Source organism: Chlorocebus sabaeus, chromosome 14, assembly GCF_047675955.1.
Source record: "Chlorocebus sabaeus isolate Y175 chromosome 14, mChlSab1.0.hap1, whole genome shotgun sequence".
NCBI lineage: Eukaryota > Metazoa > Chordata > Mammalia > Primates > Cercopithecidae > Chlorocebus > Chlorocebus sabaeus.
In genome coordinates this window covers 37,440,410-37,464,197 of record NC_132917.1, presented here as the reverse complement: position 1 = coordinate 37,464,197, position 23,788 = coordinate 37,440,410, and the positions used below count along the sequence as shown (strand labels likewise).

The 23,788-nt window shown below is 40.4% G+C and overlaps 1 long non-coding RNA gene across 1 annotated transcript; it reads left to right on the top strand.

Annotated features, from left to right (window-relative positions):
• The first annotated feature begins 16,246 nt into the window (after window positions 1-16,246).
• LOC140713315 (uncharacterized) lies at window positions 16,247-23,476 on the top strand. The gene is made up of 3 exons (XR_012095265.1): window positions 16,247-16,339; window positions 20,230-20,392; window positions 23,291-23,476. It is a non-coding gene; the product is annotated as an uncharacterized lncRNA (long non-coding RNA).
• The last annotated feature ends 312 nt before the right edge of the window (window positions 23,477-23,788 follow it).

Genomic DNA, 23,788 nt, shown 5'->3' with positions numbered 1-23,788 from the left:
GGAAAGGAATTCAGATTGGGCACTGAAAGCCATGGTGGACTACAGAAGGCATTCATTCCACAGGCGGAGTAACCTAGGCTGAGCCAGGTCCCTGTCCACACTTGTTAGGTGAGTAAACTCAAGCCAGCTTCATCCTATCTGAACCCATGTTCTCATTTGTTCATTGTGATGCTGGTAATCAAAACCTGTAGATCCACGGAAAGGCTAAACAATGACAAGTAATGTTTGTGAAATGATTCTAAATCATAAAGAACTTTCCTAATGCATATTGCTGATGTCTGGGCCAGTAACCTGGTGGTGCAATAAAGAGCTCCAGGCAGGATTAGAAAGACCCAAGCTTGAATGCCTGCCCCACCACCTATGAACTTTATGGCCTTGGGCTGATCATTTATTCTCTCTGAGACTTGCTCTTTCATTTGTAAAAGGCAAATGGATACTTGTGAGGATTCGCTTATATCTAAAGAGACTAGTCAAGCACCTAGCACATCATCTCCACCACCACCACCACCACCACCATTGTCATCATGACCAAGGTTAGTTTAAGCACTCACTGTCTGCTGAGCGTTGTTCTAAGAGATTCAGGTGCATGTAGGTAGCTATTGTTATTCTGAGGCCTATGGAGGTTAAGTGGTAGAGCTTGGATTAGGAACCAAGCAGTTAAGCACAGCACATGGGGGTAGTTTTTGACAATAGTACAAATCTACTACCAATGTAGGCCAATTTTTAGAAAGTCCCTTTGTGAAATAATAGACTGTCAGAAGAATTCATGGTTTCTAAAGAATTTAATCATGGAAAAAGAGAAATCCCTTAGAATGGTCCCTAAATCCTTATCACCTGCTATTTAAAAACAAGAATTGATTCTCCTAGAGAATATGTCATTGATTTCACTTCCAGGAAGAAAGGATGTTGAATTAACAATGGAAACTGAAATCCCTACCTCTGAGCTCTTCTCCCCTATTTGTAAAATCCCTGAAAACAATCCTGCTCAGCTTTGGGGTTGTCTGTATCAGTGAAGGAATTCCTCTAAGCCCACGAAGGAGGCAATGGGATGGAGTGAAAACATGATTTCACAAGGGAGTAACCTGATTTGCTTCCTTGAGAGGGTAAGAAGTTGCAGCCCACAGCAGAGGTTGCTGGTTCGCCCAGTGGTGATCTGCTGTTGCATTTCTCCCATCCACATATGAGGCCATAAATCCACAGGGCAGGAAAAGTTTAGCCCCATGACTTAAGCTTTAAGCAATATTCTCTGAGAAATCTTATGCCTATTTATACATTTTTTATCCTTGCTCTCTGGGTCACAGGTCAGTGCCATCAGTGGGTAGAAGCTACCAGTCTGCCCTTACAAAAGATTTCTCCATTCTTTGGCCAAAGTAGAAAGGCATCCAAAGGGAAAGAGGCACTCCACTTTATGCCAGGATTTTCCCCTTAGATATTTCTCACTGTGTAAAATACCAGCAGTAACGTTAGATACACAGATCTAGCTACAGACCCTTTATCTATGAGCTCCAGTCACATGACCTCTGAGGAGCCGCAATAGCAATGCTTGAGTCTTTGCCAACTTTGAGACCATGAGGTATTACTTAAACTTTCCTTTTATTATCTTATCAAGATCATCTCTCAGTCTGTGAAATGGGTCTTTAAATTAGCAAGATTTTGAAACACCATGTGCCCAGAGAATTCCTAGGAAGAATATAAAAATAAAATCATATAAAAATAAAGTCACAAAAATAAAATCACACTATTTACCAAAAAAAGGCAACAACAACAGACACAAAATCATAAATTAAGGCAATAAACTACATCTATTGGGAATGACTGGGGCAAGACAGAGGGTCCTTTCTGCATGCCTAACTGAAATGTTCTATTAAGTTTTAAGCAATCCTGTTTACAGCAGATATAAATTAAAGTAACAGTGAGGCCATAAAATAGAGCAGCTGTTCTCTATCTTCACTGATGACAGAACAAGAGAAAAAGGCTAGTCAGAGGTAAGGAAGACTTCTTGGCAGAGAGACCTGTAATGCTAATGGGGACAGTGAGAAAAGATGGAAGTGTTGAGAAGTCATCTCCTTTGATACACATTTAAAGGGCACAGATTAAGTGAATTTTACATGCACCTTGAAGTCCTTCACACTTGACCAAGGTTCTATAACAACCCTCCATTTCTCTGTACATTTAGCTATTCTACTCTAAATAAATGGAACTCCTTACCAAAAATGCCACAAGAATACAATTGCACATATAAGACAATTGTGGAAACTAATAAGCAACTGGTAATCCAAAGTGAAAATGAGCAATGATTTCTGTGCTGAAGTAGCTGGGTTTAAGGCCAAAAATCGAGTGATTTAAGGGATTTCTGACCCCACAGCCTACAAGCCTGCGTGATTAACAGCTGAGTTAACAAGACACACATAATGCCTGGCTCACGCTTGCCTCTACTTGCTGGACTTGCCTTCCCTAAAATGCTGCATTTTTAGGGTAATCCAGAGTATATGCCATGCCCACCAACTCTGCACTATCCCTAATAGCCCCTACCCCCCAGGGATTTGGAGGCAGCAAATGGAAGTGCAGGTAATGGGGAAAAGAATGTAATATTTGAAATTATGGCAGAAATTCAAAGATGTTCTATAAGCCATATTGAATCCTGCTTGTCTAATAAAGTTTGATTCATCAGAATGACCTAGTCATTTTTGGTCATTTCAGATGTACTGTATCTGACAACATTCCAAACATAATAATTTCTTAAAATTACAAAAACATCTTCAATTTACAAAGTTATCTCAGGGACTTTATTTTTGTTTCTTTTTTATTTGGTTGGTTGTTTTATTGCTAAATGCTTTTAATACAGTGGTTTTTAGGGGGTATGTGTGTGTGTTTTTAGCAAATATAAAAATAATTATATACCATGACCAAGTGGAATTTATCCCAGGAACTCAAGAGTGGCTCAACATATAAAAATCAACCTCTCTTATACACTAAGTCAGTAAGATGAGGACAAAAACCACATGACTATTTCAATAGATGTGGAAAGGACATTTGACAAAATCCAACACTCTTTCATTATAAAAACACTAAAAAAATTAGGAATAGGATGGAAATTCCTCAAACTGATGAAGAGAATCTACAAAAAGAAACACAACTAAATTATATGTAATGGAAAAAGATTAAAAGCTTTTTCTCTAAGATCAGGAACAAGACAGGGATGTCTACTCTTGCCACTTATATTTGACATTGTATGGGAAGTTCTGGTCAGGGCAATTAGGCAAGAAAAGAAAGAAAAGCCAAGCAAAGTAGGCAAAAGTTGATATTGCAGTTTTGAGTGTAAAAATTATAGGGTAGGCCAGCAGGCAAAATACAGACAGAATTTCTGCGTAACTGTCTTGAGGCAAAATTCCTTCTTCTCAGGGAGACTTCCATTTTTGCTCTGAAGGCCTTCACTGATTGGATGAGGATGACTCACATTATGCAGGGTAATCTCTTTTTCTTAAAGTCAATCAACTGTAGATATTAATCACATCTACAAAATACCTTCACAAATGACTGGGTACCATAGCCTAGCCAAGTGACACAAACAATTTAACCATCATAATAAGGGTACCAAGACAAGTCAATGTAGAAACAATAGTCTTCTCAACAAATGGGTTGGGACAACTGGTAATCCATGTGCAAAAATGTAAAGTTGGGCTCCTATCTCACCACATATATAAAACTCAAAGTGAATCATACTTAAAAGTGGGAGCTAAAACTATAAAATTCTTAGGAGAAAATATAGGAGTAAGTTGTGACCTTGGATTAGGGAATAGTTGGTCAGAAACACCTGTACTTTTTTAAAAATAAAAACAGGCATGAGCCACCGTGCCCAGCCTCTTTTGTTTTTATGAGTTTGCCTATTGTTGTTGATATTTCATATAGATGGAATCATACAATATGTGGCCTATTGTATCTGGCTTCTTTCACATGGCATAATGTTTTCAGTGTTCATGTATGTTGTAGCATGTATTAGTACTTCATTCTCTCTTATGGTTAAATAATTTTCCATTGTAGGGATATGTCAATTTTGTTTATTTATCAATTGATGGATATTTGAGTTGTTTCCATCTTTTGGCAATTGCAATATAGATATTAGGAATATTCATGTACAAGGTTTTGTGTGAACATCTTTTCAATTCTCTTGAGTGTATATCTACAAGTGGAATTGCCGGATCATATGGCAATTCTGTGTTTAACTTACTAAGGAATGTCCAATCTGTTTTCCACAGTGGCTACACCATTTTATATCTTCCCAGCGATGTATGAGAGTTCCAGTTTCTCCACATCCTCACCAACACTTGTTTTATTTTCTTTTACTATAGCCATCCTAATGGGTATGAAGTAGTATCTCACTGTGGCTTTGATTTGCATTTCCCTGATGGCTAGTGATGTTGAGCATATTTTCATGTGCTGAAATACTCAATGTTAGATTGTTTAAATACATACATACAAATACCCCTCCCATACACACACACATCACTAATAAGCATGTTACTGACAGTCATTTAACGCAGAACCAGCAAATTTAGAATACTTGCTTTTTGTGTGTGCGAAAGAAAAATGCATACAACTCATCTTTAAATCTGATAACTTGAGAACATGTTAGAAATGTAAGATCTCTAGCCCCTCCCCAGATCTACTAAATAAGACTTTGCATTTTTCAACAAGATCCCCAGGGGACTCATATGTACAATGAACAGTGAGAAGCCCAAGTCTATAGGAATTTAAAAGCCAACTTAAAATTTGTGTATCTAATTCAACAGCCTTATGAGAGCTAATGACAGTACCTACTTCATAGAGTTGTTTTGAAGATCAAATGAACCCATGCATATGAATGGCACCTAGCAGAGTAAGGACCATCTAAGTGTTCACTATCAGTATTGATTTGTATTGACTGTTGCATTGATTTTGGTTGATTATAGTTTTCTAAGTGCTTTATTATATCTCTTCCTCCTCATAAAGAGTTCAGGGAGATAGTAGAGAAATATATATTGTTTTCCCAATTTTATGGTATAGGAAACTGAGACTCAGAGAGGGTAAATGACATGCTTACCATCACATATTACTTTTAATTACCTGCTTTTGACCCAATTTCCATTACTTTTAATGCCAAAAACCACAATTACTTTTGCACCAGCCAAATAGCTAATAAATGGCAAGATTCAAGCCCAGGAATTTCAATACACTGTCTATGCTTAACTTTCAAGTACATATTACAAAGAGTTATTCTGTTGCTGGAGAGAAGTCTTAGCTTAGATTGGCATCTCTCAATGGTAGAGAGTAAAACCTCAGAGTTTGGTGTTGGTGTTTCAGTGTGCCTATACCATTAAAGGTAGGTCTGAAGATCTATTTCCACTTTTACTTTTTAAAAATCGGCAATATAACTTTTAAAGTACTTTCTCTCTTATTGGAATGGGTCAGGGTGTCTACACAGAGGTTGAGAAGCCCTGGAGGGTGCAGGCTGGTGAGCATTGGGGAAGGACGGCTACGGCTTCACCTTCACCCACACTCAGCTCAGCTCACCGTCCACTTCCCGGGTGGTTCTGACCATCACACCCAGTTTACAGTTGTGTTTATTCTTAGTCTCACACAACTTAAGTAGACCTTAGTAAATTATTTGCTAAAACCAGGAAGTATAAGGAACACTCACTTTAAAAACAAGCCAATAACAAGCATAAAAGAGACAAGCACCCTGCAAGTTTCCCTCACAATGCTAGTTACCAGATGCGATGATGTTAATCTCTCAAATTCTCATTAAAAAGTCTGCAGGATTTCAAAAACCAGTGTTGAAGAAAGAAACTCTACACATGATCTTGGGGAATGATATTAACAGTGTTAAGAGCTGAATTGTGTCCCCTAAAAGTAATATGCTGAAGTCCTAACCCCTAGTACCTCAAGATGTGATTGTATTTGAAGATAGGGTTTTTAAAGAGGTAATTAAAGAGGTAATTAAACTGAAATGAAGTTATTAGGTGGGTCTTGATCCAATAAGACTGGTGTCCTTATAAGAAGAAATGCAAGCTGGGCACAGTGACTCACACCTATAGTCCCAGCACTTTGGGAGGCCGAGGCAGGAGGATTATTTAAGCCCAGGAGTTCAAGACCAGCCAGGGCAACATGACAAAACTCGTCTCTAAAAAAACAAAACAAAACAAACAAACAAAAACATAAACATAAACAAAATTACCCAGGCACGGGGATGGATGCCTGCAGTCGCAACTACTTGAGAGGCTGAGGTGGGAGGATCACTTGAGCCTGGGAGGTAAAGGCTGCAGTGAGCCGTGATTGCGTCACTACACTCCAGCCTGGGCAACAAAGTGAGACCATGTCTCAAAAAGAAAAACAACAACAAAAAAAAGGAAATTTAGGCACAACAAGTATAGAGGGAAGGAAGGGAGAACCATATGAAGACACAGGCAGTAGGCAGCCGTCTACAAGCCAAGGAGAGAGGCCTCAGGAGAAACCAAGCCTGTCGGTACCTTGATCGAGTCCTCTGGTCTCCAAACTGTGAGAAAATTAAATTCTGTTGTTCGAGCCTCCAATCTCTGGTACTTTATTAAGGCAGCTCTAGGAAACTCATACAATATCTAAAATTAGGCGGTGTTCGCTATATTCTAGGTACTTTGACACATGTTTACAAGGCATTTTCTCATTGAAACATTACAGCAAGGCTGTGATGGATGTTTCTGCTATCCCCTGATAGTACTGTTGAGAAAATTAAGGCACAAATAAGGCGCACAGTTTGCTCTATGTAACACAGATAGTAAATGACTGTCAAAAACTGGATATGAATCCAGGTTTTTGTTTGTTTGTTTGTTTGTTTTTTTGAGACGGAGTCTCCCTCTGTTACCCAGGCTGGAGTGCAGTGGCGCGATCTCGGCTTACTGCAAGCTCCGCCTCCCGGGTTCATGCCATTCTCCAGCCTCAGTCTCCTGAGTAGCTGGTACCACAGGCGCCCACCACCACGCCTGGCTAATTTTTTTTTTTTTTTTAATTTTTAGTAGAGATGGGGTTTCACCGTGTTAGCCAGGATGGTCTCGATCTCCTGACCTCGTGATCCGCCCGCCTCAGCCTCCCAAAGTGCTGGGATTACAGGCATGAGCCACCGCGCCCGGCCTGAAAGCAGGTTTTCTAATTCCACAGACCATGCTGTTACCCAGGAATAAGTTTATTCACAACACCCATGTGTCATTTCCAAAGAAGAAGTTTCTTTGGAATTTGCATTCCAATCTGAAAAAGTCTTTCTGATCTTTCCATTTAGAAACAGAAATATTAAGGGAATCTGGTTTTCATAAGAATTATATGAAAAATAATATTTCATGGTCAGAAAATATTTTATAAGAATATTATGAAAAAATATTTCAGGGTCAGGAAAGTATTTTGATGTCATAAAATAAAGTTAAAGTTCAATCTATGTTTTAATATGCATTCATGACTCAAATTATGTTTTCTGACATAATCATCAATTGAAAAGTGAGAAAGTAAAAATAAATGAGCTTGAAAGTATATGTTATATATGATTTCTAAACAGTAGCTTAAAATAAACATTGTAATAGAAATTCCCATATACTTCTATCAAGTGAAAAATTGCATACACTGCATCATATCATATCCAAATAAAATTAATCCACCATTCGTTTCACAAATATTTGCTGAGCTCTAACTATGTCCCAGGCAGTAGACTAGGCACCAGGAATAAAAAATCACAAAAAAGATATGGGTCCTGTCTTAGTGGAGTCTGTTGTCCGAAACCAAATAACTACAGGTAAGCAAGCCAATTCAATCATTGCAAGTTGTAGAAGTGTTGAGAAGGGAGTGGGTCAGGATTAAGAGCAACAGCAGGGTAATTTCCTCTAGACACGGTGGTCAGGAAGATTTTCATGACACTTAAGCTAAGACCTGAAGGATGAAATAAAGCTGAACTGAAGGCAAGAACATTTTGGGTGAAAATGAGTGGTTTTGAGCCACTGGAAGAGGCAAGAGTGGTGAGAGAAGTTGGAGAGGTGTCCAGGAGCCAGGTCACGCAGGGCCTCAGGGCTATCATGAGGAACTCAGTGCAGTGGAAAGCCAGAAGGGTGTTAAGTGAGGAGTGAGGAGTGGTGCCATCAGGCCTATTTTTTTGAAAGCACTCCTGTTGCTATGTAGAGGTGAATTGCAGGAAGCCGAACCCTTGTGGAGAGACTCAGAGACTCTTGCAACATTCCAGGTGTCAAAGAGTTCACTACAGAAGCAGCAGCAGACATGAAAAAGAGATGAATTTTAGATCTACTTTGCTGGTAGAATTGATAGAATTTGGTAATAGATGGAATATACAAGAGTAGAGGGGATGGTAAGAGAAAGGGGAAAATCAAGGATGACTCCTAGAGCTTTGGGGAAGATGGCAGTTACATTTCCTGAGGTGGAAAAGTATGTGTATATGTGTGGGGTAGGTGGGTGAGGGGACCGGTGGATGCAGAAGGAGGTAGTCTAGGTCTGCTGCTGGAGACACATCTAGTCTCAGGCTCCTACCATTTTTCTGTTTCCTCATCTCAGTGCATGACTGTCATCCTCGTTGTCACAAAATGGCTGCTGAATTCTAGTCTCACACTCATGTTTAAAACAGAAAGATAAAAAAGGGAGCAAGATGGTTTCAACTCTCACCTGAAAAAAGAAAACTTTACTGGAGATCCCCACAGACTTCTGTTTATATCTCCTTAGCTAAAACTGTACTCCAAAGCTAGTCCTTGTTGCATGGAATGCTGAAAAGTATAGCATGGAAACTGACACAATTAAGTCAATTACACCCACCCCTAACAAAATCAGGGTTATCTTATCAGGATGATACAAGAAGGGATATTGGGTAGACAGCCTGCAGTGTCTGATAGACCGCCCTGTGATTGAGTTAGCCTGTGAATATGATTAGGCTGAAGGACAAGATGGTTTTAAGTTTCTTCATGAGTGAGCAATAAGCATAATGAGCTCTGGCAAATCTGGAGCTGTCCTCTTTCTGCTTAAAAACAACCTTTAATTTGTCAAAAGACCAGTCTTCCATCATTGACTGCCCCACTATCTCCCAACTGTATCCCCAGAACTTTTCTCTTCTCCTAGGGATTGTGTCATGTGGAAGCATTGCCATTGGGCTTGGTGTTCTGCCACTAGTATGTTCACACCAAATGTCCTGAGAGTATGGCGTGGCCAAATTGAATGTCTGCTCTTTTTTCCTGCATGTTGTCTTTTGATCCTGGGAAGGTGAGTGCTACTTCAGCTCAGGGCGGCCTCCTCACCTTAGTCTCCAGGTCATTCTGGATGACTCTGGTATATCAGTCAGTTCTCAGCACTTCTCTTTGGAATGCTACAGCCTTTAGTCTCTGTGCATTATAACTGAACCTTCTCTTCCGTAGCAGAAAGCAGGGGTCTGTCTAAACACTGTAGTCCATTATCCCTGTATAAAGATAGACTGTACTCTGTTGGAATTTAATCTGGAAACGTTTAATACATTTGCAGCACAAGTGCCAGCTACTTTAAGAGGAGAGATGATCACTTTTCTTCTCTTAAAGAGAAACTTCAAAATGAATATAAATCAACTTCCTCAATATGCTCATCATACCTGATAATGAAAACAGTCCTCATTGAGAGAAATCTGCGGTCTCCTGGGAAGAACTTTGGCCAACAACAAAGAAAAGGGGAAAGAAAGAGGGAAAAAAAAAGAGGGAGGGAGAGGCTCTAACTGTGTTGAATCAGAAACCAGTCTTTATCTGGAAGAAATTCAGCAAATGAGTGCCTTGACAAGCTACTCTAGTGGAAACAAGGACAATTAAGACAGCACAAACCATCCCCAAATGCTTGCATTTGGGACTTGCTGAACATCTCGAGCTATTTTCCAAATGCTTGGGGTTTGGCACAGTCCAGGCTCATGGTGGGAAACTTTCCTGAAGGTCTGTCTAAATGCTCCTATTTTTATTCCATATCCTTGCAGTTAATATCCGGTTAATTTGCTCCAAATTCTGCATTTGATATATGTTAGATATCTTCAGACCCTGGCTGTGCCCATTCTCCTTCATGTGGTTGCCAGAAATTTCAGAGTATTATCTTCATGCCTGGTTTCCAGAGCAGACAGTCGTTCCTTCCTCTTTGTCCACCATTCTTGGGGATTAGAAGGACTGTGATGAGAATGCAGAAGGGACCATGATGTGTGTGGTACTGCAGAAAGATTTGGGAATGCTGGCTTTGAGAAACAAAGCCTCAGGGAGAAGTGATAGCTGTCTTCACAGTTTTGAAAGAATAGCAGATGGAGAGGGATGAAACCCATTCTGTATGGCTCCAGAGGGGTGGAGCTAGGACCAGAGGCCTACATGGGCTCTATACAAGAAAGACTTTCTCATTTCAGAGCAACCAGAAAGAGAGATCTGCCTCTTCTTCACCAAAGTGATAGGTCTTTGTTGGAGGTTTTTAATGATGCACCATTAATTTTTGGAGACTGAAAAATGATTTAATAAAGCTATTCAAGTACAGACTGAATAGTTGAATATAAAGACTTTGAAGTGCCTTTCTTTAAGTGCTGGGCACTGCGTACCAACACTTAGCACAGTTGCCTGGCATATAAGAGGTGCTGAATAGTTATTTGTTGAATGTGCAAGTAGTTGATGGGATGAAAAGCTGACAGTGTTATTGGGAGTATCAAGCACTGATACACCCTTGAAAAACTGGGTCAGTAGGAAGGAAGCCCTGGATGTATTAAACGTAGCCATCTTTTCTCTGAGCAGGGCCATTGTTTCCTGCCTCTTTAAAGCTTAAAGAAGACAACCTTCCTGACTCTAATTCCTTCTTCAGCGTTTTACCAACGCCCAGGTTGAAACTGCTCTTCTGCTGCCACCCAATATGGTCTCTAAACTTGCAGCTGAGGATGTGTAGGAAATAGTGACCTCTAAGTTGGATTAGGCTTAAATGACACTCATATTCTTCGTTAGCCTTCAATGAAATATAAATAAAATCATCATGTTACAGAGCCCACTTGAGGGGGTCCTGGGTTATGAATTAACAGGCCAACTCTGTTCTTTTATTCAATAACTATTTTTGAAGGTTGGCTAATCTCCAGCTGTGTGCACCCTGGGAAAAGGTGCCCCTGCACTGATAGGCTGGTGAGGCTGCCTATCAGGGAAGGAAAAACTGCACATGTCCTCAGACAAGGTGGGCAGAACATAGGGAGCTCATCGTTTCAGCAGTGGGCAACTGTGTATTTGGCTTTTGAAGGCAATGAGAGATATTCAAGAGCCAAATCTGTGAAGTACAGGGAGGAGAAATTGCGTCAATTAAGCAACTCTGCTTATCAGTATTATTTCCCATGAAATCTCATTTAATAGTCATAAGAATACAATAGATTAGGAAGGTACAGTCCTATTTTACAGGTGAGGAAACAGGATTGGCACAGCAGAGTGACTTGCCTGAGTTTGTTCTGCAAATACCAGCAGAGCCGGGGGTAAACCAGGGTGTTGGCCCCTATGGCTTGTGTTCTTGCCCTGACATCATGAACAACAGATACCAACATACTTGTCTTTTTCCAGATTATTTGTCATTATTGTTTGTCTGGCAAACAACCTATCCCAGCCTTTGACCTGAAACTGCCTTTTTTTTTTTTTTTTTTTTTTTTGAGATGGAGTCTCTGTCATCCAGGCTGGAGTGCAGTGGTATGATCTTGGCTCACTGCAACCTCTGCCTCCCAAGTTCAAGCGATTCTCCTGCCTCAACCTCCTAAGTAGCTGGGATTACAGGTATGTGCCACCACACCTGGCTCATTTTTGTATTTTTAGTAGAGATAAGGTTTCACCATGTTGGCCAGGCTGGTCTTGAACTCCTGACCTCAAGAGATCTGCCCACCTGGGCCTCCCAAAGTGCTGGGATTACAGGAATGAGCCACCACATCACCTGAAATATTTTTTGCTCCCTAAGAGTGTCATATACAGATTTTAAAAACTAAAGGAGGAAGGCTGAGCCAGTCATTTCCCAGTATATCCCAGTAGGAGCAGGAAAGGAAACCTCTTCAGGGGAGGAAGCATTATGCGTCTGAGTTTGTAAACAGCCACCTATTTGTGGAGGTCTGAGCCCATTTCCACCCCCTTCCAAAGGTGAGTTCCCACTGCATCCTCAAATTTCTGAGACTTTATTAACTTTGTGTGTCCATAAAGTACCAGATCACTGCAAATTCTACTCCATTAAGAGTAATTCTTCTTGGTTGAAAGATGAGCTCTATCCCAGACCCACCATTTAACAGCCACATGATCTCAGGCAGCATACTTTGCTTTGGATGGTCAGTTTCCTCAGGCGTCAAATAGAAATGGGAGTCCAGGTCCCAGTGACCTTAAAGAACTGTCATGGGACCAAGTTAAAAAAAAAAAAAAAAGAAAAGAAAAGAAAAAAAAAAGCATATGAAGACATTTTGCAACTACAAAAGGCTTAAAGTTAGTCATCATTGTTTGTTAATACTTTTCTATAGGAATTAAAACACCTTCGTTTTGAAGTTAGAAAAAAAGAAAGCCATAAGCTGAACAGATTGACTATCCTTACATAAGTTCATTTTTAAAAACAGACAATTTTTTTTAGTATGCTATGTGAAAATGGAAATTTCATACTAGGTCTCAAGATTTCTAATTGAGCTTGAAGGCAGTTTCCTAAAATAAGAACTGACTCCTTCATCAATTGGCTCCAACTAAATTATGCATCTCAAAAGAATCAGCCCCTAGTTCCAGAAACTAGAAAAAGAAAAAAAAAAGTCTGTAGCAGCTTCCAGTTTTCCTTGGGTCATTAGTAGGTGTGCTACAGAATTTCAATATTTTTTTCTATGAGCATAGCTTCGGAATTACACAAAGCTTAACCCAATTACAGCTGCCACAACCCAGAAGGTAGGGAGGAGTGGGAAGAGGAAAAGGAAAGCCAATGGTGAGGCCAGTCTCCTGTTTTCCTTTTGTTCCAATAAATAATAAAGTATATGAGTGTTTCAGTGAGAACCTGCAGAGCTTGGGGGAAATCTTGAAGGTTGGCAGGGTGGGGTATCTGAAAGGTGGGAGAGGTGGCCTGTGAACGTTATGGGGGGGCCTTAGGGGCACTCCAAAACACTGATGGGAAGGTGGTTTTCTATCTCATGATCATGCAACAGATGTGAGCTGAGAAGTTAATTGCATAGTCTATTCTCTCTCTTTTTTTTAAATTGAATTTTGTTTTTCTTTCCTCATCCCTGTGATCACTGGGAGATACGCCTTTTTTTTTCTTTCTTAATTGACACATAATAATTGTACGTATTTATAGGGCATATGTAATATTTCAGTACATGCGTACAATGTGTAATGATCAAATCAGGGTAACTGGTATATCTATCAGCTCAAACACTTATCATTTCTTTGTATTGGGAACATTCCAAATCCTCTCTTCCAGCTATTTTGAAATACACAATAAATTATTAATTATAGTCACCCTGCTATGCTATGGAACACTAGAAGTTAGTCTTCCTGCCTAACTATATTTTTGTATTTGTTAATCAACCTCTCCCTGTCCCTTTTCCCCACTACCCTTCCCAGCCTCCTGTATTTTACTTTCTACTTCTATGAGATCAATTTCTTTAGCTCCCACATATTAATGAAACATATGATATTTGTCTTTCTGTGCCTGGCTTATTTCACTTAGAAAAAATACTCACCATGGCTGGGCGTGGTGGCTCACGCCTGTAATCCCAGCACTTTGGGAGGCTGAGGCAGGTAGATCACGAGGTCAGGAGTTCAAGACCAACCTGACCAACATGGTGAAACCCCGTCTTTACTAAAAATACAAAAACATTAGCCAGGCTTGGTGGTGTGCACCTGTAATCCCAGCTACTCAGGAGGCTGAGGCAGGAGAATCACTTGAACCTGGGAGACAGAGGTTGCAGTGAGCTGAGATTGTGCCACTGCACTCCAGCCTGGGCAACAGAGACAGACTCCATCTCAAAAAAAAAAAAAAAAAAAAGAAAAGAGAAGAAAAATGAGAAAAAGAAAGAAAAAAGAAAAAGAAAAAATACTCACCATTACTAATCAAGAAAATGCAAATTGTCAATTCTTGTTTGACAACAATTACCTGAAATCATTTTGAGAATAACGTAGGCAAACTCAAGACCTTCTACCAGTTGATCAAGCAAACAGTAAATACAGTAAATATAAACTGCCTAATATGTTTATACTAAATAATTTGGTTTAAAAAATATGCAAGCCAGCATGCAAACATTAAATTAATAATAATAATAAATATTGGTCATTCATTCCTTCTTAAAACACATCTATATGCTCTACTGTCATAAAACTATCATTTATATTTAATTCATATTTCTTTAACATAAAGAATACATTTCAAGCACTCAGAAATGCTTAGATAGCATCTTTTACTTCAAAACTGCAGAGCATTTTTGGCCACAGTATTTAGTTTTCATAATTATAAATGAATATAGTTACATGCTTTAGGATCACTTAAGTTTGCACTTTTGGGGACTCTCATGATGTTCACCACTTCAAACTTTCTTAATGAAATATCGTTAAATATCGTTGACTGAATGAGTAACCAGGTTAGTGACCCTGTCATGAATATCTTTTTTGTCCACTGAGCTATGACATCACTGGGGACCCAAGGAGAAGTTCTCATTTGGGGATTCCTTTCCTGCTTCTGAGAGCTGACAGCAGAAAAGGTCCCTAGAGGTAAGGTGGGGAGTGGAAGCAGAAGGGACTGAGATCAAGAATGGAAATCTCATCTCCACCTCCCACAGCAGTGTCCAGAGACATGAATAGAAGATTAACAGCTTCCCAGCCCTCTGAAGACGCAGCCAAGACCAGACCCTCAGAGCCTGTACTTCCACCCTATCCCATACAGCCAGGGAGTTTGGGGGAGCCATAGCAGGAGGATTTATCTTCTGGGAGCTCAGGGAGAAGTTCTCCAGTTGCTCACCTTATGATCTGAAGACCCTTCCCTCTGGCCCCCTCACCTCACAGTCCCTCTCACTTGCTGCCCCCTGGAGTCTCCCAGCCGGATGGTCCTCCTCAGACTTCTCTTGTACCTTGAGCTTGACGCTGCTCTGCCCTGCTAATCTTGCACAAAGAACCCTAAAGAACTGTGCTCGCTAGAGTTCCTGATAATGTGACTGTCACTACAGAAGAAAGAAGGGTCCGAAAGATTCGATTGGCTCAACCATAGCCTCGTCTGAGTCCCTCATTGTACTTTAAATGGCACAAGTCACACTAGAGATAAAAGGGCACTGAAGAAGAGTAAGAGACAATGTCCACTTTTCATGTTCATTACCAATGATGACAATGAGAAGCACAAATTGGAACTCTTTCTGGAATTTTTTTTAACTGCCTTCAGATACCCAGCCATCATCACCACCATTGCCACCACTACCGTCATCACTGTCTTCATTATTATCATCATTATGATCATCACAGTTCACATGTACTGACTATTTATTATACAGTGGGCAATATTTTAAGCCCTTGTATATTTAAATCTTCATAGTAACCCATAGTAACTTTATATTTAAATCTTTCATAGTATTTAAATATACATAGTAAGCTCTTGTATATTTAAATCTTCATAGTGAGGGAGGTACTGTCAACCCCATTTTACAGATGAGGATAGGAAAACACAGTGAGTTCAGGTCATTTGCCCAGCTAGCCAACAGGAGAGCCAAGATCTTAAATTCCAGCTAGTCTGATTCTAGACCTGGAATCAGGGTTCATAGATTCCACTGCTATATTTTATTGTCACAAAATACACATAGATTTTGAACATTTGATATTGTTTTTGCATTTAAAAAAACTTTTCCTCATTTACCGTAATTTCCAAAAGAGCCGAGACTTTGGTTTTCATTATTATTATTGTTACCATTGTTTTGGGAATTTTAGATATAATGTAATTCACCTTTAAAGCAGATTCTCTATATTTGGGTGGAAAGGACCAGAAAGGGCACTTTAATTTCACAAAGATAAAACACATGCTTTTATTTTTCTTGGAGAAAATTGAAGCTATTATAAACCCGGATATAGATGCTGCAGACCTTTTAAGTTCTGTTTTGTAATATAAATGGAATGTATTTTTAAGATGACTATATCCTTGCAGAATTAGAGCCATTTTTTTTGCCCCTTAATACGGATGGGAGCTGTGTGTTTGGGATAGCACATGAAGTGCGATTTAAGACTGAATAAGCCAGCATTTGGAGGGCAGAGCTCACCATCTGGGTAGCGGCAGGAGTTTCCCGGGAGGAGATGGACGTTTCTACTGTGGGTCATTCTGTGATAGGAAGAAAGCTGGAGACCAGGCTTGTGAGGTGGGGAGAGGCCTGGAGAGGTTCAGTGGGGGCTGGGCTGGGCTTCTGGGGACAAGACAGAGAGCTGGGGTAGTGGAGTAGGAGTTCAGAGGTCAGGAATTGGTCTGCAATCCCTAAATGAAACCTCTGGTGGTATTAACTATGTTACTGTATTAGTCTGTTCTCACACTGCTGTAAAGACATACCTGAAACTGGGTAATTTAGAAAGAAAAGAGGTTTAATCTACTCACAGTTCTGCGGGCTATACCGGCTTCTGCTTCTGGGGAGGCTTCAGGAAACTTAGAATCATGGCAGAAGGCAAAGGGGAAGCAGGCACATCTACATGATGGATGGGGAGAGAGGGGGGTAAGGTGCCACACATTTAAACAACCAGATCTCATGAGAACTCTATCACAGGACGGCACTAGGGGGATGGTGCCAAACCATTAGAAAGCACCCCCATGATCCAATCACCTCCCACTAGGCCCCTCCTCCAACACTGGGAATCACAGTGCGACATGAGATTTGGGTAGGGATGCAGAGCCAAAACATATCAGTTACTCTCCGTTGTTCTTGGACTATCCTTGTTTTTTCAGTTAAACTCCAGGGCCTTGTCTTAACTGTGCTTTGGACATTGGAAAAACAGGCCAGTCCTCATAATGGGATCCACCAGGGCTCTGGGAACACCTGTAGCTGGGGGCAATAACTAACAAGGACATGCCAGCTCCAGGCATCCCAGAACTTACAACACACAGGCGCCCAGTAGAATAAGGCGTGCCTCATTTGAGAAACAGGCTTGGATTTGGTAGTCTGAATATTAAAGATTTAATTGACCAGCCTGGCCAACATAACAAAAACCCATCTCTACTAAAAATACAAAAAAATTGGCCAGGCATGGTGGTGCACACCTGTAATCCCAGCTACTCGGGAGGCTGAGGCAAAAGAATCACTTGAACCCAGGAGGCAGTTGCAGTGAGTTGAAATCATGCTGCTGCACTCCAGCCTGGGTGACAGAGCAATACTCTGTCACAAAAGAAAAAAATAAAATATTTAATTACAGGTTAAAGAAGTCTGGGGATAAATTTCAATTGTGTTGAAGTAATTTATGCTGTTGAACAATAGCAGAAATCTAGGTCAATATATAGTGGAATATGTGGTGCTTCATTTTGCTAATCAAGGATTTCTTAAACTTAAAAAGCAAATAGACCTTTTATAAAAAGGAAAAATTCTTAAAGATTCTCAATGTTATATTTTATTATAATATTACTGAAATGTATTCAACTATAAATCTAGGTATAAAGTCCTTTATTTCGTATACAACCATAGAACCAAAACAATTCAAAGTTAATACAGACTTACAAAAGCACACTATTTAATTAATAATAGCAAGTAAATGGGACTGATGATGTTATTTTGATAAGCAAAACGACCAAAATGAGGTTTAGGAGCAGAAGTAGGAGGCTTGGCTCCAGTTCTACATGTAATTCTGTTCTTGAATTTTGACCTCAGAAAGCTACCGTGGTGAGTGTTTATTAGGACAATTACACTATAAAAAAAAATTGCAAAATTCAAAAGTTTTGTTTTCTAGTTCAGGATAAGCAGACTTCAAATTCAATTTTAAAAAGTCTGTCAGTAAGCCAGCCTCAAATGCCAATTTTGTTGATTTGGCATTTGTTGACCTTACGAGGCTGCCTTACATATTCAAAGATGAAACTACATTAGAGGAATTGTTGAAACCTGCACTTTATGGGAATCTAATGCAACTAACTGTGGTGTGAATCAGAAACAGAACATTTTCCATTGTGTATTTCCTCCTCACTGCAAGCTGGTCTGAACAACAAGGCGGTCTGGGTAATGTATCTGTTCACCACATACATGAATACACTACTCACAGCTCAGCGCTGGTTCAGCATGCCTCTATCATCACGGGCATTGACTAATTCAATTCTCCCACTCCTTTTTCTACTGCAAAATCTGCATTCAAGCAATATGCTATGTCTTCATCCTTTATTTGATGCAAGCATAAACAGAAAACAGAACTACAAATGCAAGCACTGAATTATGTAGTGGTATTTCATGATGATGTGGTCATCCAGATGGTGAGTAGAGATCCAACTTTTTTAAAGATTTTCATCAAAATGATAACCCCCAAATAAATTCCTGAGTGGAAAACAGCAAATCTCAAGGATATATCCTGGGGCTCTAGGTGGAGAACCAAGGAGGTGCTCAGGCTTCCCAGACATGGATGTGAGAACAGGGTAATGATACCAGCTGTGGGACAGGGCTGCCCTGGCTTTGCCACCATCTACTCTGGGTGAAGTCTACCTGCCCTCAGATTCTTTGAAAATAATTCTGGGTGTCCCAGATGTCTCCCTGAACTCTGAGAACAAGTTCTCACAGTAGTGTCCTTTTTTTTTTTCCTCCTGCAACTTCCCCCTGCACGCTCTCTCTCCTGCCGCCATGTAAAAGGTGATCTGCTTCCCCTTTACGTTCTGCCATGATTGTAGGTTTCCTGAGGCCTTCCAAGCCATGCAGAACTGAGTCAATTAAATCTCTTTTGATTATAAATTATTCAGTCTCAGGTATTCTTTACAGAGGGTGAAAATGGACTAATACACCTGGAAACTCTTTCAAGGCAATTGCTAGAATAATTGTAATGCTCACCTTGTTTCTCATCCGTCAGGGAACTCTGTCCTTCATTATCTGATGTTCCCTGTCTTGAAAAATATAGTTTCATCTAATTTATCAGATTTTTCTTAGGTTGCTTCAGGCAGATAATTTCAGTCCCTATTACTCCATCTTGGCCAGAATTGGAAGTATCACAGTAGTGTCCTTCTTTTCTCCTTTTACCGTGGCAATGCCTCTGGTCATTGCTGAGGAAGAAAAGCGTCAGTTCTCTCCCTTGGTGCCCATTAATGCCATCACCTCAGCTGCTTCTGCTTAGCAAGGGCATCATTGCTGTTGTCTGCTATCATTGCAATGTCAGTGCAAAGCCCAGATGACGTGCTGGTGGCTGAGCTGAGGCAGTGGGACCTGCAAATTCCTCTGCAGTGGCTGCCATCGGTGATGCTGATGCCTCAGCTTCTTTGTATCTTATGGGAGTTCATGGAGAAACAGCTTTCCCAGTTGCTGTAGGGCCAGGCTGGAGACTAGGCCAGTTTTAACTTTATTTCCAGCTTTCCCAGTAGCTCTAGGGCCCAGGCAGGAGACTAGGCTGGATTCCAGCTTTGTTTCAAATTACTGCTCCCTTCTAACAGGCCCATACTTTTCTTAAACAAGGTGGTAGACCACAGCTGTCTTTACTTTTCGACCTTTTTAATCTCAGGTGGTCCTTTCACTCTTCCACGTAAGCAGAGCTCTGAGACACTGCATCTTGCAATTCACCAAATGCACCCAAACAGGCCTGAATCCACAGGTGACCTCACTGAGGCCCATATTAGCGAAGTAACTATTTTTAACTATATTTTCTTATTTTCCATATTTGTGATGCTCTGACATTTGGGGTTCAACTGACCAGGGAGAGACTGACCCTCCCAGGGTTAACTAATTCCTAGAGACAGTAAACATTTGCCTTGGAGCATGTCTTTGATATGCAAACTGACCAATCCTGAGTCTATACTCACACCTGCCCCTTTACCTGGCTCTTACATTCCAAGAGGGCAATATTCCTCTGCCTTAAGCATCCCAGGGCCAGGGAGGACACAACAACAATAAGCCACTCTGATAGACCAGAGCTTGCAGAGGTTATTCAAACCCCCTAAGCCTGCTCAGCTGCGTACCTTGCTTCATTCATTCTTTCCATTCTTTAAAGTCTTGCTTTAAAGATTTGTTAGGCAGGGCCAGAAAAAATGTAGTCTAGAGATAATTATACTCCCCACTGTGGAGTTAAGATTTCTGAATAATCTACCCAGGACCCTGCGAACTGTGAAGATTTCCAGTCTGGCTGGTTTTCTTTCCATGAAAACCACAAGCAAGGCTTTGCCTATGTTTTCTCCTGGCTTCTTCTGCCTCCTGACCAACCCTGGTGCTTCCCCGTGTGGACCACTGTGACATGGCATGTACTTCTTGGGAGCTGTAAGTTACAAACTATCTTTTTAATGGCCATTGTCTCCTGATATTTTGGTCTCACTATATCTGAATAATATCAAAATTCCAGGTACAGTTTAAAACAACTGGGAACCTGCTATAGTTGCAGAGAAGGATGCTGAGCTCCTAAGAATGGGGGCCTGGTTTCTGTTGTCTTTAAACCCAAAGACCTAAAATAGCATTTGGAATGGTTGTAAGCCTAAATCGTGCTACCAGGGTCAACAAGATGGGCCCTAACATACTTGTACAATTACAACTGCCGGACAAGACAATCCAAAATAAAAACCATGCTGGGTCCACAAATCTAACATGGAAATGAAGATTCCCCATTATTAGGGTAGAGGGACAGGGCTGTAAGATGTATGGCCATCTCTGCAATCACCCACAAGAATAAAAATCACTTTCCTTCCTGAATGAAAGGAATAACAAAGTTTAGAATCCATAGGAAAGAAATAATTGGGTTTTGATATATAATCTGATGAATCGTGTCATATTAAGTTCTACCTTACTAGCAATGTTGTCACTGATGGGTTTGCAGTGGTTTTAAACATGTTCTCAAATTCTTCAACACTCTTCACATCAAAAGGTGGTGTCTGTCTCTCCTCCTCTTGTATTTTCCAGCTTCTTTGCATGACTAGTATACTTTGATTGGATGCCAGACATTGTGAATTTATCTCGTTTGGTGCTGGATATTTTTGTATTTCCCATAAATATTCTTAGGCTTTGTTCTGGGACACAGTTGAGTTGTTTAAAAACAGTTTGATCCTTTCAAGTGTTGCTTTAAAGATTTGCTAGGCAGTGCCAGAAAAATGTAGTCTAGAGATAATTATTCCCCACTGTGGAGGGAAGATCCTTCTGAATAATCTACTCAGTATCCTGTGAATTGTGAAGATTTCCAGTCTGACTGGTAGAAACAGGCATTACTAGCCTGGTGTGAGTATGAGTACGTTCCTTCTAATCCTTTCAGATAGTTTTTTCCCCAGCTGGCTTTGAGTAGTCCCTCCACACACAGGTGCTGGTCAGTACTCTGCTGAGTTGAAAGGGCCCGCCTAGCGATCTCCATGGTTCTCGCCCTGTGCAGCTCTCTCCTCTCCAAGACCCTGCCCTATCAGCTCAAGTCTCCCCAGACTACCAACTCTATTTCCTCAATTCAGGTAGTCTGTTGGGCTCTTCCTGGGCTACCTCTCCCTGGGATGTTGCCTGGTGATAGGGTTTGCCTGTGTCCCCGCCCAAATCTCATCTCAAATTGTAATTTGAATTGTAATCCCCACATTTTGAGGGAGGGAACTGGTGGGAAGTGATTGGATCATGGGGGTGGTTTCCCCCATGCTGTTCTCGTGATAGTGAGTGGGTTCTCAGGAGATCTGGTTGTTTGATAAGTGTCTGGGACTTCTCCCTGCATGCTGTCTCTCCTGCTACCATGTAAGACGTGCCCTGCTTCCCCTTTGCCTTTTGCCATGATTATAAGTTTCCTGAGGCCTTCCCAACCATGCAGAACTGAGTCAATTAAACCTCTTTGATTACAAATTATACAGTCTCAGGTATTCTTTATAGTAGTGTGAAAATGGACTAATATACCTGGAAACTCTTTCAAGGCAATTGCTAGAATAATTGTAAGGCTTACCTTGTTTGTTTCTCAGCCCTCAGGGATCTCTGTCCTTCATGTGATGTTCCTTGTCTTGAAAAATATAATTTCATCTAATTTATCAGATTTTCCTTAGGTTGTTTCAGGCAGGTAATTTCAGTCCCTATTACTCCATCTAGGCCAGAATTGGAATTTCTCAAATTGTTTTTTTGAAACAAGTTCCTACTCTGTCACCTAGGTCGAAGTGCAGTGGCATAGCCAGAGCTCACTGCAACCTTAAACTCCTGGGCTCCAGTGATCCTCCTACCTCAGCCACCCCAGTAGCAGGGACTACAGGTGCTCTCCATCACAGCAGGCTAATTTTTATTTTCGTTTCTTTTTTTTTTTTTTTGTAGAGATGGGGTCTTGCTATGTTTCCCAGGTTGTTCTCAAACTCCTGGGCTCAAGTGATCCTCCCACCTACGCCTCCCAAAGTACTGGGATTATAAGCGAGAGTCACTGTGCTTGGCCCCAAACTGTTTAAAAAATAGGAGTTGCTGTATAGGAGTTGCTACTGCTCTACATCCTTACCAATTCTTGTGTGTGTGTGTGGTTTTTTTTTTCAGACTTTCTAATTTTTTAAAAAGGATTAACTAGTTCACACAAGAGATTTAATGTGCCTTTCCTCCCAGATTAAAATTAAAATTAATACAGATTTATATTAAAATTAGAGAGGATAATATTTAAGCTAAAGGAATAAATCTTCAATCATGACATTTCAAGCAGTAGGGTACCAGATGGGAGGAATACACAAGGACCAGGGGAATTTAGTTCGATATTCTTTGCCATTGGAGTATTTCTATTTGTTTACTTTAAGTAAAGCAAAGTCCTTAACTCATTAAAACTAATGGGACTGTGAATGGAAGTAAAGTTTAATGCCTCATATAAATCATAGAATCCTACAAGCATTTAATTTCATGAATAGAAAGTACTCTAGAGAGTCTTGACTAAAATTTCCTACTCAAAGTCCAGGGAAAGACACAAAGATTAAGTGTCTGCACACACACAGGATATTCTGGGTCAGAGGAGCAGCATCAGCTGCCACTTGGGTCATGTTATGAAGCCCCCTTCCTCTCCAGGGACTGTGTTGCCACACTTAAAAGCATTTTAATTGTCTCTGAAAAATGGCTGTATTCTCCAGAGAAAAGTGAAACCTGCAATCAGCTCTCAGAAGGAATCTAATTATCTTGAAATTACTGAATTCTCTAGGTGACTTATTCTGGATAAACAGGATCCTTATTTTTACTTTTTTTTTTTTTTAGGAAAGATGGTTTGGTATTACTCATAATAGACTGTTCTGTGCTTCCCCTCCCACTTTGGTTCGATGAGAGAAGCAGTGGAATTCTTCAATGACTCCTCTACACCTGGCCTTCATCAAACTGTACAAACACCCAACACTGTGTATAAGTATTTGGTTTTATTTTTTTAAAGCAAAGCTTTGGTAGTGAGCATATTCATTAAACTATAAAAATGTCTCTATAATCTTCTTTTTATTTAGCTCTTAGTACTTCTACATCCATAGTCTTCATTCTGAAATAATGTTTGTTTTGTGGTTGCTGGTGGATGTGATGAAATGGTCTAAAATCTGCATTCCACAATGCTTTACAACAGACCAAAATAGCATTCTTGTTCACGCTAGAATACCCCAGTGCTGGCACTCACTCCAGCTAGCTAGAAAAGAGCTAGTAGTTAGTTCCTGAGTGCCAAAATAGAGTCGTTATGGCTTCAAACTTGCTCCTTCTAAGGAAGAAACGAAGCTG